Below are 16354 nucleotides of genomic sequence, written 5' to 3'. Positions count from 1 at the left end.
TATCCAAGTATCATTTAGGTAAGACGTTAGAGCTTTTTTAAAATGTTCAGAAGAGGATAGAGAAAGGATGTTTGTGGGCAGTGAGTTCCATTTTTTAGTTATATAGTTTGAGTAAAGGGAAGCTCCTGCTGAGTTATTGCTATTTGTTACTTTGAGGAGAAATTTGTTACTGGAGCATAATACTTTATTACTGGAGTAGGGATGAAGGAGATTTTGTAGTGTAGGTAGTTTATCTGAGTAGTAAGTCATAAATAGTAAACAAACCAAAAATGGGCAAAAATAGATAACCCCTTCACTCCTGGCCTAGACAAAACCATATAATTTCATAATAGCTAAGGAATGCTTGACCAACTGTTCTTATTTACCTGTAATTAGTGGGTATGTAATTAGTGGGTGATCTTCATATTAGACTTTTTATTAACGGTTTACTTCTTCCCTCATCCTCATAAGACTCATCTTATATTTGTCCCAAGAAAAGATTATGTAGAGACATTTGGTCCATGTTCACAGTTGTAACAAATAAATGGAACTTAAGTAATGTTTGTGGATAGCCAGAGAAGCAAACAGAAGAAACATTAACAAAACCATGCCGCCTTAAATGGAGTTTGTTCATCATTAAGGACTTGCCATGCTACAGTACTGACTGCAGTTTGGCAGATGGCACAGCTAGTTAAAGAATGGCACTACTAGTTAAAGAAATTAAGCACTGCTAGTTAAAGAAACTAACACAGTATGCAAGAGATGTACATACATAACTTTTGGAAGCAAAAATCTCGCTTACAAACAAGGTTGTCAAAAACACACACAATACTTCCCTCAAACATAACACTCATTACATACATAGACCTTCTTATGCCGAAGTACTTAAAAGAAACCAACTCAAACCTCAAAGACCTCCTAACCCATCAAACAGCAACACCTATCCTCAGCAATCACTAAAGCACACACCAAAAGCAACACCTAACACCACACCCAAGCCCACACCCAATGATCCCCCAAGAATAAAGCCCAAAAGACAAGCAAACACTGTACCTAGTACTATTGTCACAGGGGATTCTACTGTATGGTGCACAGATGCCCCTCTCACCAGGCTGGAGAATGAGAAGATAATGGTTAGTTACCTGTCTTGAGCCAGGATCCGCAATATAATGCAGGAACTCAAGTCACTACACCACAGGTACCAATATAATTCTATCATAATCCATGTGGGTGTAAAAGACCTGAGATGTACCTCATCAGACAACATGAAAGAGACATTATAGATCTGTCTATGTGTCACAGACAGGTACATGCCTTCCATTGAGCAGCATTCAACCTTCACCAAGGGTGATGCCAAAGTATGAACAGAAAATTAATGATTTTATTAATTGGATTAGTTTTTGGTGTCACTCCAGGGGGATCCAGTATCTGCCAGCATGGGAGGACAGGGTTAACAGACCAGAATGCTTTGCTAAGGATGGTCTGCACCTGTCCACCCTGGGCTTTTTGGATATTGGATAAAAACTGTATCTACCCCTTAGGGCCTTTTTAGGCAATATCAAAATTTAAAAACTACCAAACTACCAACATAGCAAAAAAAAAAAAAAACTGAAAGCAACCATAAGGTGTTATTACTCAATTCTAGGAGCCTAAACAAGAAACTCCACACCCTACAAGTTCTACTCACTCTGGAGAATGTGGATATATGTGTTGTTACTGAGACTGTTTGCTTTGAAATAAAAATCAACTTGGAAAAAACGAAGTAAGTCAATACCAATTAGGAACTGTAGTAAAGCAAACTACATCCTATTAAGTGATGACTTGTCAAAATTTACAGCTCCCCCAAACCCCAAGAACACAGCTACCTGTGCAGAATTATTTATAGAAAGCTTCTACAAATATGTAACTGGCTGCATTGAGGCTGCGTTACCTACCAGAAATAAGATCTGATCTAACATAAAAAACAAACCACAGTGGTAGGATCCTTACCTGAACAGGCTATATAACAAATGTAAAAAGTCATGGTCAAAATCAGAAAGAGCAATTCTTATAGAGAAAATATCTCTCTGATTCAATTAAACAAGAACCTAAGAGGTCTAATAAAGGCCATTTATGAGCCCATCCCACGTGCCTTCAGTTTTGCATTCTATTCCCCTATCATTTTTGAAGTTCTTGGTCAGTCTACCTGTAATGCCATATTGTCTGCATACAGCAGCTTTGTTGATCTGTTCCCTCTTACCTGTTTTCTAATGTAGTCCATCACCAGTGTAAATAGCAATGGACTCAGACCTGAACCTGATGCATGCTCATTGCCACCGGGAACCCTTTTGTGAGTACGCACACTGTCCATAATTTGTCATTGAATACTTGTCCATAATCTGAACTAATTCTACCAGTGTTTCTGGGACTTCAGACTTTCACAGGACTGCTCGAATCAGCTTTCCTGGGACTTTGTCATATGCTTTTTCCAACTCTAAGAATGTCCAGGTGGACTCTTCCCTCATATCTAGTTTCCTCTCATCTATCTGTCTCACTGCAAACATCAGGCTGGTTGTGCTGCATCCTGATCTGAATCTGAACTAGTCATCTCCCATCTTACTAAATACAAAAATACCTTACTCCTGAAGCTAAACTATCTCTAGCTAGAGCATTCCTACTATGTGGCCTCCTTTATGCTGCTCCCAGCCTCACAAGCCTGCAATCCACAATAATCTCACAACTTGAACAGACCTGTAATAAAATCACCAGATTCGCAACAAACCAACCTCACAGATCCCACCGTTGCATTGCTCTAAAACAATTGCAATGGCCTGAACTCCCACAACTTCATATCACCCACTCCACCCTTTACAAGCCTATTGCTTGCCCCTCCCTCTCTACTCTAGTCTTCCTCTATACCCCCACCAGATCACTCAGAAGCTCTGACCAACAGCTCCTTGATATACACAAACCTAACAGAAATATAGGTAAACTTCTCTATAATTACAATGTGTCTTCAGCTGGAACAAACTTTCTTACACCATTAGAAATACCTTTAACACTTCTCAATTCTAAAACTCTTCCTCTTAAGCTCAAAGATCTGTCCTTGCCAGGATCCCACCTAACCAATTCCCATCCTTTCCAACCTCACCTCATTGTTTCATCACATTTCTCTACCTCTAATATCAACCTCTCAGCCTAATTTTGCCTTTTTAAACTCACTTCATGTAGTAGACTTCTCTACACTGGTTATCTCACATCTTGGTATCCACACATATGCTTCTTCTAAACAGTGTAATCAGTTATGTATGCATCTGAATTATTTGTACTGTATCCTATGTTGTATCATTACTGTGATATTTATACTGTTGTCATAATTCGTGTCGCTTTCAACTGTTACAATTTTGCTCATGTATAATTTCCTCATTGTATTATTGCACACTAATTACTTTGTATATATCTCTACTATCTTATTGTGATTTTTTTATGTAAATGCATTGGAGCTTTTCTCCTCGGGTGTCCACTGAAAATGGTCTTCTAGCTCAGTTGGACCAATCTGGTTAATAAATGTCAGAGATTATGAATATAAGGCTGAAATTAATTCTGTTGTAAATATGCTGAAAGATAAAGCATAGAATAAAAAGGTTGCTTGAATATATGTATAGAGTTTAGCAATGTAAAATGTGCATTCATACTATATGCATAACAGGCTTCTCTTCACAGCATCAAGAAAAGCCTAAAAAAGCAATATTGGAAAGCAAGTATCACAAGCATTTCTCATGTTTGCAGAACAAATATCTAAACTCAGCAATACATGATGTTTTTTCAATAACAACAGACCAGATGTTTTCTTTCATCTGATTGCGTGCATTTGTGCATTTTCACATCAGCAGAACTGCTGACAAGACAATAGAAAAGTCTAAAAACAGACATTATGTGACTTCCCACAGAAGGCCAAAAAAGTTACCAAGAGGAAATAAAATCTATGTGTGTGACTAGCACTCTATATAACAATTGTAGTGGTTCAGTTATGTGAGAAAGGGACAGAGAGAAGTATTTTGTAGAAGTCATCATTCATATCTGTAATGAAGAAAAACTTTGTAAATATATGCTACAATCTGACAGAAAGAGTATGTGTGGTTTATTATAAAATAAGTTATCTGTAACTGTGCTTATAGCTGCAAAATATATTTATTTATCAGTGTGCAATTTGAAAGGCTTCATGGTTTAAACAGACTACAAATGGAGTCACGCAAAGCTCTGTGTCTCGGATTCAGCAGTAAACAGTACAGCAAGACTGTGTGTCTTAAGAAGACTTTGGAGCCATCACAGTAAGAATCACAGTAACAGCACCTTGTTTAGAATCATAAAATACATTTTTCAACCCTAACGAATGTTCCTAGGCTTTATCCAAAAACAGGGGGAGTGAATGGGTAATGTCTTGTATAAGGTCACTCCTGTAAAAGTACAGTAACTAACGTTTATGTGAAGTACTTCAGATTTCTACAGTTTTCTACAGTTTGCAGCAATAATACAGTTCATTAGACGTCTAAATCTGGAGTGAAACTGCAGTGCAGGAAGGTGAGCAGTGCCATAAATTCTCCAAAAAAAAGGTACAATACAAAGTTATAAGACTGAAACTGCCAGTTTTGCTGTACCAACTTCACAAATGACTACAGAGACTTTTCAACCATCTACAGTAAAGCAGCTTGGCCATCTGCCTCTCTATTGACTGTTAAGAAAATTTTTCTGTGTTACATACAGTATGAATGGGTAATAATAATAATAACAGAATGAAATGTATATACAGCATATTAGCAAATGTAAAACCTTATTAGAGCAAGTTAATAGTATGGCATTATACAAATGAATTACAATATTTGACTGGTATCTGAAACAAAATCATGTGTGGTATACAAAAAATGTTTATTGTGTGTACAATGTCATAAAATACAGTGCATGCCACTATTCAAATGTTAAACTGTACAGACAAAAAATTTAATGGTAAAGAACCAAGAAAAGTTAATATGCTGACATTATATTCAGATGTTGGACAGTTATGTTCTGTCACCAGATGTAAAAGGTTTATTTCAGAGTTGCAACAACAGTCAAATCAGTTACTGATAGAACCTCTAGTACATTTTGTTACAAAAGAATGTAATAAACTTCTAAAAGACTGACACAATGAGTTCAGGAAGCTTAGACAAGTTATACATACATCTTTTCAAAAGTGCATAGGGGTTTTAGATTCAGCAGAACAGGCTCCTGAGACATATCAGGCAGACTATGAGGAAACTCTTGAACAGCAGTTGCAGGATAAAGAAAATAAATTAGCTAAACTGACAGAGACTGACTTCCTCCATATAACAGCTGAGCTTAAAAAGAACAGGAAACTACAGCTTTGTACAAAATAAATATATTTTATAATATGTTTATGTTTTGAAAATGGTTAAGCATACATGGTAGGATGGTAGGATCTGATGTCTGGACAAATCATTCTCAAATGTTTAAAACTTCCATTCAGTTAAAGCAAGACATTTATCAGTACTACAGTAAAGTAAAACAAATGACTGCCATTCTCATAGCACAGTCAAAAGGTAAACAAAACTGTTCTAGTGTATAAAAATTAAATAAAAATAGTTACATGAAACAGTTCTAATGCATAAAATTAAATAAAAATAGTTAATAAGAGTAAAGATTTAAAGTCAATAGACCGACATGCTTAAATAAAGATTTAAAGTCATGAGACTGACATGCATGTATTTTCTTTTCATCTAAAATACATCTGTTACAATGCACTAGAATAACAGGCAGATGACAGCAAATATAAATAATGTAAATATAAATGTGTTAGTTAAGCTATCTATTTGTTTTTTAAATTTTTTATAATTGTATAGTAACACCACACCAAACAGTTAAAGTTTTGAATTTTAAAAAGAAATAAAATCACAGAAGGTATTGGTCAAGCAGTCTTTGTAAAATGAATGGCAGAGCAGTTAAATAAATAAAAAAATACTGAAATCCATGTAAGCTAATTGTAAAATAATGTCTATTTATGTAGTATAAATGCATAGTTATACAAATCACAAATATTATATTTCTAAATGTTTTACAACTACATTCTAATTTCAAACTGTAAGTGTATTAACAGATAATGTAAAGAACAATGCTTAAAAAGTTAACTATAGTTTATAGAGTATAAAATGTGAGCTCAGACCTTCCCAGACTGGATAAATAGTTACAGGAAATGTTGGAAAGATAAGATAAGAAATAAGACTGATTGCCAGACAAGTAGATTAAAATATAATTGTTAAAATGTTTACAGGCAACACTATTTGGTAATTGTAATAAAATGTTACAATTGTGCATAAATGTCACTGATAATCTGTTTGCAAGTAAATGTTAAAAGAAAAAAAAAACTCAGTTGCATCAAGTACAGCCAGCAGATGGGCTATAGTATACATACAGTTCAAATAAAGTATACAGAAAGGTATAATACCTACTAGTGGTAATAAACAGCAAAAGCTTTATAAAAATGATCAAATCAGACAAAGGTCCATAGTTTGTTAACCTAATAAAGCAAATAAACAATACTGCAATGCTGCAGGGAGAGGGGCACTTTCTCAGTTTTACACTGACTGTATAAGCAGTACTGCACAAGGGTCAGAAATAGAGCTACAGGAAGAAATACTATTTCATTCCTTCTTCACAATACTCTTTTAGGGGGGAAGGAAAAAACAGGTATTAGTGCATAAGAAACACTGGTAAACAGATTAAATCTGAAAGTCCAAGATATATTATGCTAGTTATTATTGTATTGTTTAGTATTAAACTGTATTTGCAACATGTTAAACTGCAAAGCTATATAGGAGATGGTTTAAAATTGCTTTATTAAAGCTATACAAGAAAAAAATGAAGATATGCAAAATGCATAAAAGTTTCTAATAGCAAGAATGGTCACTATTTTAATATGTTTTTGGCAAAACAATGTTGTCGTTGTTGTGTCTTTTGGCTTTTCCCGGTTAGGGGTCGCCACAGAGGAACTCCGGTCCGCTAATGATTGGTAGTTGATTTTTACGTGCTGAGTTACCAGCCCTGATGCACAACCTTCAACGAAGGTACGCCCATTCACGCAACAATTGGTATAAAAAAGCAAGAATGTTTCTAATTGCTGAGTATGTAGTTTAAAATAACAGGACGTATGCCTTTGGTGCCAATTCCCCTAGATACTTCTAAAGAGACATAAACATTTTCCAAGATTTTGCTTAATATTAGAGTTATTAAATTTGTAAGATTAGACTAAATGTACTTTACAGTCTTTGTTTGTACAAATGCAAAATAATTCAGTACAAATAAAATTAATGTCTAGCAATGAATATCTGTGAAAAAACATGTTTAAAAAAATGGGTCCAGGATACCTACTAGATTGAAATGCATACTGTACAGGATACATTGTAATAAGTTCAAAAGTAATTTGTCAAGTTGTAATATTATCACTGGTTTTAAGTTGGAGTTTCATTACTGGTTTTTGGACCATCATTTATCTGTACTAGTATTGGTTATCCCAGTTAAAAAAAATATATACATAAAAATATTGTATTCATACAGCTAATGGACTAATATGTAAATAGCATTCTTCAGTGTATACTTCACTGTCAATTAAAGTGTATGGACAGTTCAGAAATTTAACCACAATGTTATGGTTAAAATGACACTGAAACTGTATATTTTCAGCAGTGTAAAAATGCTTACAGTAGCACATAGTTCTTGTCTCTTATAGTTAATTCAACAGTTGCAAAGAGATAATGGAACAGTTCTAAGTCATAAATTAAATTCTGTTATTGCAAAAGAATAAATTAATCAAGTTAAAAAAAGACTAAAACAGACACAGCCCTTAACTGATGAAATATTTTCAGAGAATGGTCTGCAAATGAAAAAAGTTGTTAAATACATTCAGTTTTGGAAGTAATATTTGATATAATTGTATTAACTATGTAAAATTGCATTTTGATTTGTATGAAAAGAAGACTAAATGTTTTGTTTCTTAATGTTTTTTCTATATAATGTGATCAAAAATACATATCAGTATAAAGTGTTTTGAGTATGTTTAAAAAAAAGAGGGAATTGTTACAGATTATGAATATAAGGCTGAAATTAATTATGTTGTAAATATGCTGAAAGATAAAGCATAGAATAAAAAGTTTACTTGAATATATGTATAGAGTTTAGCAATGTAAAATGTGCATTCATACTATATGTATAACAGGCTTCTCTTCACAGCATCAAGAAAAGCCTAACAAAGCAATATTGGAAAGCAAGTATCACATGCTTTTCTCATGTTTGCAGAACAAATATCTAAACTCAGCAATACGTGATGTTTTTTCAATAACAACAGACCAGATATTTCATTTCATCTGATTGCGTGCATTTGTGCATTTTCACATCAGCAGAACTGCTGACAGGACAATAGAAAAGTCTAAAAACAGACATTATGTGACTTCCCGCAGAAGGCCAAAAAATATACCAAGAGGAAATAACAAAATCTATGTGCGTGACTAGCACTCTATATAACAATTATAGTAGTTCAGTTATGTGAGAAAGGGACAGAGAGAGGTATTTTGTAGAAGTCAACATTCATATCTGTAATGAAGAAAAACTTTGTAAATATATGCTACAATCTGACAGAAAGAGTATGTGTGGTTTATTATAAAATAAGTTATCTGTAACTGTGCTTATAGCTGCAAAATATATTTCTTTATCAGTGTGCAATTTGAAAGGCTTGGTGCTTTAAACAGACTACAGATGGAGTCATGCAAAGCTCTGTGTCTCTGATTCAGCAGTAAACAGCACAGCAAGACTGTGTGTCTTAAGAAGACTTTGGATCCAGCACAGCATAGGAGCAGAGCGCACATAAAATAAAATTTTCAACAAATGTCAAATAAATAAATAAATCTTACTTTCCATTACTCTGCATATTCATTTATCAGTCACCCTTTCCAGAACTTTCATGCAGTGTGATTGCTGTTTGATACTTCTGTACTGCCCACAGCTGTAGCTGTCTCCTTTGTTTTTAGACACTGGCATTAGTATGCTTATTCTATGGTCATCTAGGACACACCCTTCTCTCTATACTGCTATGAATATCCAAGGAGCCATTTCTCTGTAACTCACCCAACATCGTGATCATATCTGCCATGACCTCATCTGTGCCTGCTGCTCCCCATGACTTCATTTTCCTTAGTGTTGTTCTTCTTCTGTGGTGGGGTCCTCTCATATCTGTCATGACCTCATCTGTGCCTGCTGCTCCCCTTGACTTCATTTTCCTTAGTGTTGTTGTTCTTCTGTGGTGGGGTCCTCTCATATCTGCCATGATATCATCTGTGCCTGCTGCTCCCCTGACTTCATTTTCCTTAGTGTTGTTCTTCTTCTGTGGTGGGGGTCCTCTCATATCTGCTATGACCTCATCTGTGCGTCCTGCTCCCCCTGACTTAATTTTCCTAAGTGTTGTTCTTCTGTGGCGGGGTCCTCTCATATCTGCCATGACCTCATCTGTGCCTGCTGCTCCCCCTGACTTAATTTTCCTTAATATTGTTCTTCTTCTGTGGTGGGGTCCTCTCATATCTGCCATGACCTCATCTGTGCCTGCTGCTCCCCGACTTCATTTTCCTTAGTGTTGTTCTTCTTCTGTGGTGGGGTCCTCTCATATCTGCCATGACCTCATCTGGGCCCGCTGCTCCCCGACTTCATTTTCCTTAGTGTTGTTCTTCTTCTGTGGTGGGGTCCTCTCATATCTGCCATGATATCATCTGTGCCTGCTGCTCCCCTGACTTCATTTTCCTTAGTGTTGTTCTTCTTCTGTGGTGGGGGTCCTCTCATATCTGCTATGACCTCATCTGTGTCTGCTGCTCCCCCAACTTAATTTTCCTTAGTGCTGTTCTTCTTCTGTGGTGGGGTCCTCTGTTTCTTTTCTTGTGGTCTGTATTTGGGGGATGTACAGCTTTTGTGGCATTTGGTGGTGCTGCGGTAGCATTGTTGCCTCACAGTAAGATGCTGTCAGCTTTGATTCTCAGCTAGAGCGTCTTATGCTTGGAGACATGCGTGAATGGGCGTACCTTCGTTGAAGGTTGTGCATAAGGGCTGGTAACTCGGCACGTAAAAATCAACTACCAATCATTAGCGTACCGGAGTTCCGCTGGGGCAACCCCTAACCGGGAAAAGCCGAAAGACACCCCACAGCTTTTGTGGCATTTTCTTCATTTGGAAACATCTGGTAGTACTACTTCCATCTATCTTTGATCCCTTGTGGATTGGTGAGTAGGCTGTTTCTTCCATCCCTTATGAACAGTATTTGATGACTATCTTCTTTAACTTTCTGTCTTAGTATTGCAACCTTATAGAGTTTCTCTCTGCAGTCTACTGAGTCACTTTCCAGAACCTGGTAGGGTGCCCCTAATGACTTGTTCTTTGCTATTGCAACTGCTCTCTTAGGCTCTGTGTTAGCCAGCCGGTATTCTTTCTTAGCCCGGTCCATCTTTTCTACCTCCCACATTTTCCTGCACTCCTTTGTTCTTTTCATGTCTTCGCGAACTTCTGCATTCTGCCACGAGCTTTCCTTATTCTACTTCCATACTTTGCTTGGCCACATATCTGCTCTATAGCCCTCACAATGCTGTTTTGAGGAGCTGCCATTTATTTTCATATTCACCTATTTCCTCTATCTTTTTGGGGTGCTAGAGCCTTCAGTAATTAATTGAAATGTTATACTTTCTCTCCAGTCAACTTCCAGGTATTCAGCCTAGTCTCTGTTGACCTTAGAGCCTTGTCTGACCTCTGCTTGCAGCTTATCATGGAAAGTGGTGGTTTATGCTGTCAGCTGACTACTTCACTCAGGATGACTTTGCAATCACTGATTCTACCCCAATGCCCCTTCCTTCCTTAATAGGAGGAAGTCAACCTGAGTCGCATGTCGGCCACTCTTGTATGTGATCTTGTGACTGTTTCTCTTGCTGAACAATGTGTTGGCCAGCATCAAGCCATTTGCCAGACAGAAGTCTAGAATGGCCTCTTCTTCTTTATTCCTGTTGCCCCACCGGTGTGGGCCCAGGCAGTCATCATATTCTGCACTGTCTGTCCCAATATGTGCACAGGACCCCCATTATCAACAGCAACTGATATTGTCTTGTTTTATGTAGTAGGTCCTGCAACTGCTGCTTGAATACACTCTTTTTCTTGCTATCATAACCCTGCTGTGGTTCCTAGGCCAAGATTATGAAAAGTGCCCTATCCTTACACTAGAGTCTGAGTGCCGTGAGTCTGTCATTAATTATGATGACATTCTTCATTGTCTTCTGAAACCTCTCCCACACCACAATTCCTATAGTATTTCTAGTCTATCCTTCTCCTGAGTAGTAGACTGTGGATCCCAGGCCTAGTGGTTTGCAGCATTGTCTTTCCATTTATCTCCTGGATACAGATGATGTCCAGCTGTGGAGTTAGTTTTAGGGGTAATGAGAGTTGGTGTGACAGAGCATGTGCAGTGCTGTGGAGTTTGGTTCTAGGGGTAATGAGAGTGGTGTGACAGAGCATGTGCAGGGGTCTATATAGATACTCGAAGTTACTGAACTTCGAATACGATATGGTCGACACCATATCATCAAAGTTCAGTAACATTGAATACCTAATAAAAAAATCAAAACAAGACAGGAAACACAACCACTTGCTGAAAGCAGGGGGGCAAACCCCACTGCACCCCCCCATGTGAGGGGCTGCACCCCCACACCCCCCGCTACTTAAATATACCAACTCCGAGATCGCGCTACAGTGTAGGAAAGGGAAATCTTCCCTTTCCACACAGTAGTGCATTAAAGTGCGATCTCGGTGTTGGTATATTTAAGTAGCGGGTGGTGTGGGGGCACAGGGGGGCTTGCCCCCCTGCTTTAACCTGTCAGGGTACGTTTCCTTACTTCAAAATTTTTTTTTTAATTTTGAAGTTACGGAACTTCGATCATATGGTGTTGACCATATGGTATTCGAAGTTCTGTAACTTCGATTTTGTAATATAGACCCCATGTGCAGTGCTATGGAGTATGGTTCTAGGGGTAAGGAGAGTTGGTGTGACTGAACACGTGAAGTGCTGTGGAGTTTGGCTCTAGGGGTAATGAGAGTAGTGTGACAGAGCATGTGCAGTGCTATGGAGTTTGGTTCTAGGGGTAAGGACAGTTGGTGTGACTGAACACGTGGAGTGCTGTGGTGTTTGTTTCTAGGGATAATGAGAAATGGTGTGATAGAACTTCACTTTTTGTTTGTACTTAGTGTCTCCTTAATTATATATGTATATGATCTGCTCCCCGTTTGCTACAAGTTCAGCAGGATGAATTCCCTTTCCTGCCTATTTGACTAGTCCTACTAGAATTAAGTATTACTGATGTAAAGTTCTCATTTGTTAGTCCCACAAGATATGGTAAATACACAGGGCTCTAGCCATGTCCCAGACTATTTTTCATTGTGCTGCAGTTAGGACTAGATTTTTTGGAGACCTTCATCTAAATTACATCTGCTTTAAATTGCTGCCCTCCTTTCCCTGGTCATAATACCACTTTTAACCAAAGGCAATTTCTGCCATTCAGCCAGTCATTTCTTGCTATTACATTTCTTCTGAATTTAGAAATATGTGGATGAAATGTGTACATATATGCACCATTGTGATGAAGAGGAATTAAATTATGCTCTAATGCCCTGTCACACTTTATTTTGTGATATCCGGAATCCCTAACAATTTCATCAAGCAATAAGAGATTCTATTCTATTATTATATTTCCTATTGTTTTCTGAGATGGAAGTCTTAAACTGTTTCCCCAAAACAGTTGTTGAAATCAACCAATCTCAATTACAATGTCTTCCTTTAATTTCTTTATATCCTGAACCCATATTTCTGGTGTTTTAGAGTTTTTGTTTTGAAGGCGTATTTTTGTACCAATATTTCTTTTTCTGTTTGTTTAACCCCAGTATATTGCCTTAATTTGAATACTAACTCATCTGATGGTAAATATGGCAAGTCCCACCTTCTGTATATTACTGCTGTGTATGCCCTCTGCTCATCACTTTTCTTTCTTTACTTCTTAATATTATCTGTTAAAGCTTGAATCAGTTCTGTAACTCCCTGTAATGTCTATTAAAGAAAATATAACACCCTTGTTGTCAAGGTCGTGACTGAAAAGGATTTACAGACCTGCCGGATAACCCATTAAAAAAATCACTTAACTTAATAAATAATATACATAATATGGGGGTCACATCTTTAGTAATGAGGACCTGTGAAACTGTTTTTCAGGGGCATCACCTACCCTTAACGATCTGCACAGATAACACATTTGATGTAAGCGGCTGACCACCTGATCAGCCGAAACATCCTGTGTGGCTACAATGTTTAAGATATGCAGAAGAACCATGTGCCTTTAGTGACTATTTATGCACATTATGTTATGAAAGCCCTTCACTAAAACTTCCCATATAATACCTGCATGGCTATCATTGTTATTTCACAACAAGACTATAATGAAGTATATACTGAGCAATTGTGGTAATGTTACCACAATATGGGGTATGTCAAGCACAATGATATGGGTCTGTTTAACATGTCAGTATGAAGATGCATAGTGTCTTCAATGTAGCACACCCTGATCTGTGGCAAACGCAGTATTAGAGCTCAGTATACTGTGCCAGTGGGAAAAAGGACACTGTACCTTCCTTTGCCACATTGTCAGCCAAGCGAGGTACAGTTGCATCAGCCCTCTTTTTTACACAGGGGAACTGCTTCACTTTTCACACTGAACTTCATACAACCAGAAGAGTCTTTCCATTATGCATGGGCTGTAATGTGACACTCTGTTATGTAAACATGACAGTTGTATTTCCATTATGCATGGGCTGTAATGTGACATTCTGTTATGTAAACATGACAGTTGTATTTCCATTATGCATGGGCTGTAATGTGACACTCTGTTATGTAAACATGACAGTTGTATTTCCATTATGCATGGGCTGTAATGTGACACTCTGTTATGTAAACATGACAGCTGATTTCCATTATGCATGGGCTGTAATGTGACACTGTGTTATGTAAATATGACAGCTGTATTTCCTGCATGTATTGCCATAGCCATCCAAGGCGTGCCCTTATCTAGTCGCAGCAGGTCCATGAATGAGACACCTGCAATAGTAAAGGGTGCGTAGCATCCCTGTATAATGCAATACCTGATTTCCCTACTTGCAATGGTGAAGGGTATAGAGCATCCCAGTATAAGGTAATATCTGATTTCCCATGTGTAACAGTGGTGTACAGTGCATCCCAGTATAATGTCATATCTGATTTCCCACATGCAGTAGTGAAGGGTACAGAGCATCCCAGTATAATGTAATATCTGATTCCCCATGTGTAATAGTGAAGGGTACAGAGCATCCCAGTATAATGTAATATCTGATTTCCTATGTGTAATAGTGAAGGGTACAGAGCATTCCAGTATAATGTAATATCTGATTTCCCACATGCAATAGTGAAGGGTACAGAGCATCCCAGTATAATGTAATATCTGATTCCCCATGTGTAATAGTGAAGGGTACAGAGCATCCCAGTATAATGTAATATCTGATTTCCCATGTGTAATAGTGAAGGGTACAGAGCATCCCAGTATAACGTAATATCTGTTTTCCTATGTGTAATAGTGAAAGATACAGAGCATCCCAGTATAATGTAATATCTGATTTCCCACATGCAATAGTGAAGGGTACAGAGCATCCCAGTATAATGTAATATCTGATTTCCTATGTGTAATAGTAAAGGGTACAGAGCATCCCAGTATAATGTAATATCTGATTTCCCATGTGTAATAGTAAAGGGTACAGAGCATCCCAGTATAACGTAATATCTGATTTCCCATGTGTAATAGTGAAGGGTACAGAGCATCCCAGTATAATGTAATATCTGATTACCCCACATTCAACAGTGAAGGGTATCATGCAAACCAGTTTAATGTAATAACTGATTCCCCACCGTCACTGTTTTTCCTTCTGTTGCATTGGTCAGCTGTGTCTCACATCCAGTGTGTTGCACGTTGCATCTGACTCAAACAATTTTAGACCCATCTGCCTGACCAGCATTCTATGGACAGAGGCACTATGGAGCATATTGAAAATCACAAAAGGGAAATATTACACCGCCTCCTTGCCTACCTTAGTGAAGCATGCTTACCCTAACCCTGCCCCTAACCCTAACTGTGCACCGCACCTTAGGAAAAACAGTTTCTATAACACTACCACTGTTCAGGCAAATTTGACCTGAATGTTTGATAGGTTTGCTGCGGTAGCATTGTCGCCTCACAGCAAGACGTTGTCCCGTTCGATTCTCAGCTAGAGCGTCTTCTGTGTGGAGGCATGTGTGAATGGGCGTACCTTCGTTGAAGGTTGTGCATTAGGGCCGGCAACTCAGCACGTAAAAATCAACTGCCAATCATTAGCAGACCGGTGTTCCGCTGTGGCAACCCCTAACCGAGAAAAGCTGAAAGACACAACACAACAAGATCAGAAAAGGAAATTTGTTTACTTTTTCTGTGCACAGATTTTTTTGAGTATTAATGTTTTTGGTGTAATGAATATTTCTGCATGTTGTGGTCACATGTTGAGTAAATTCATTGACAAATGAAAAATGTTTAAATTGCACATACCTTGATTGACCCTTTTACAAGCTCTGGAACAAAGCAAAAAAGCAGGTCAAGCTTGATAAACAAAATTACTATATCACTCAACAAAACAAATAAGTACCAAATGGCAAAAATTCTGGGCAACAATAAATAATATCCTACAGCCCGGAAGAAGCACCATTCCCACCCCCAATATAACAGGCACAGACCTGGACATAGCCTCCAGCTTTAATAACTATTTCGACTCCTCAATATCCCAGTATAATGTCATATCTGATTTCCCATGTGTAATAGTGAAGGGTACAGAGCATCTCAGTATAATGTAATATCTGATTCCCCATGTGCAATACTGAAGGGTACAGAGCATCCCAGTATAATGTAATATCTGATTCCCCATGTGTAATAGTGAAGGGTACAGAGCATCCCAGTATAATGTAATGTCTGATTCCCCATGTGCAATAGTGAAGGGTACAGAGCATCCCAGTATAATGTAATGTCGGATTCCCCATGTGCAATAGTGAAGGGGAAAGAGCATCCCAGTATAATGTAATATCTCATTTCACACGTATAATAGTGAATGGTACAGAGCATTCCAGTATAATGTAATATCTGATTTCCTGCTTACAATAGTGAAGGGTACAGAGCATCCCAGTTTAAGGTAATATCTAATTTCCCATGTTCAATAGTGAAGAGTACAGAGC

This window comes from Protopterus annectens, chromosome 12.part0 (genome assembly GCF_019279795.1).
Source record: "Protopterus annectens isolate FY-2018-M chromosome 12.part0, PAN1.0, whole genome shotgun sequence".
NCBI lineage: Eukaryota > Metazoa > Chordata > Ceratodontiformes > Protopteridae > Protopterus > Protopterus annectens.
Note: the sequence above shows the minus strand (reverse complement) of the source record.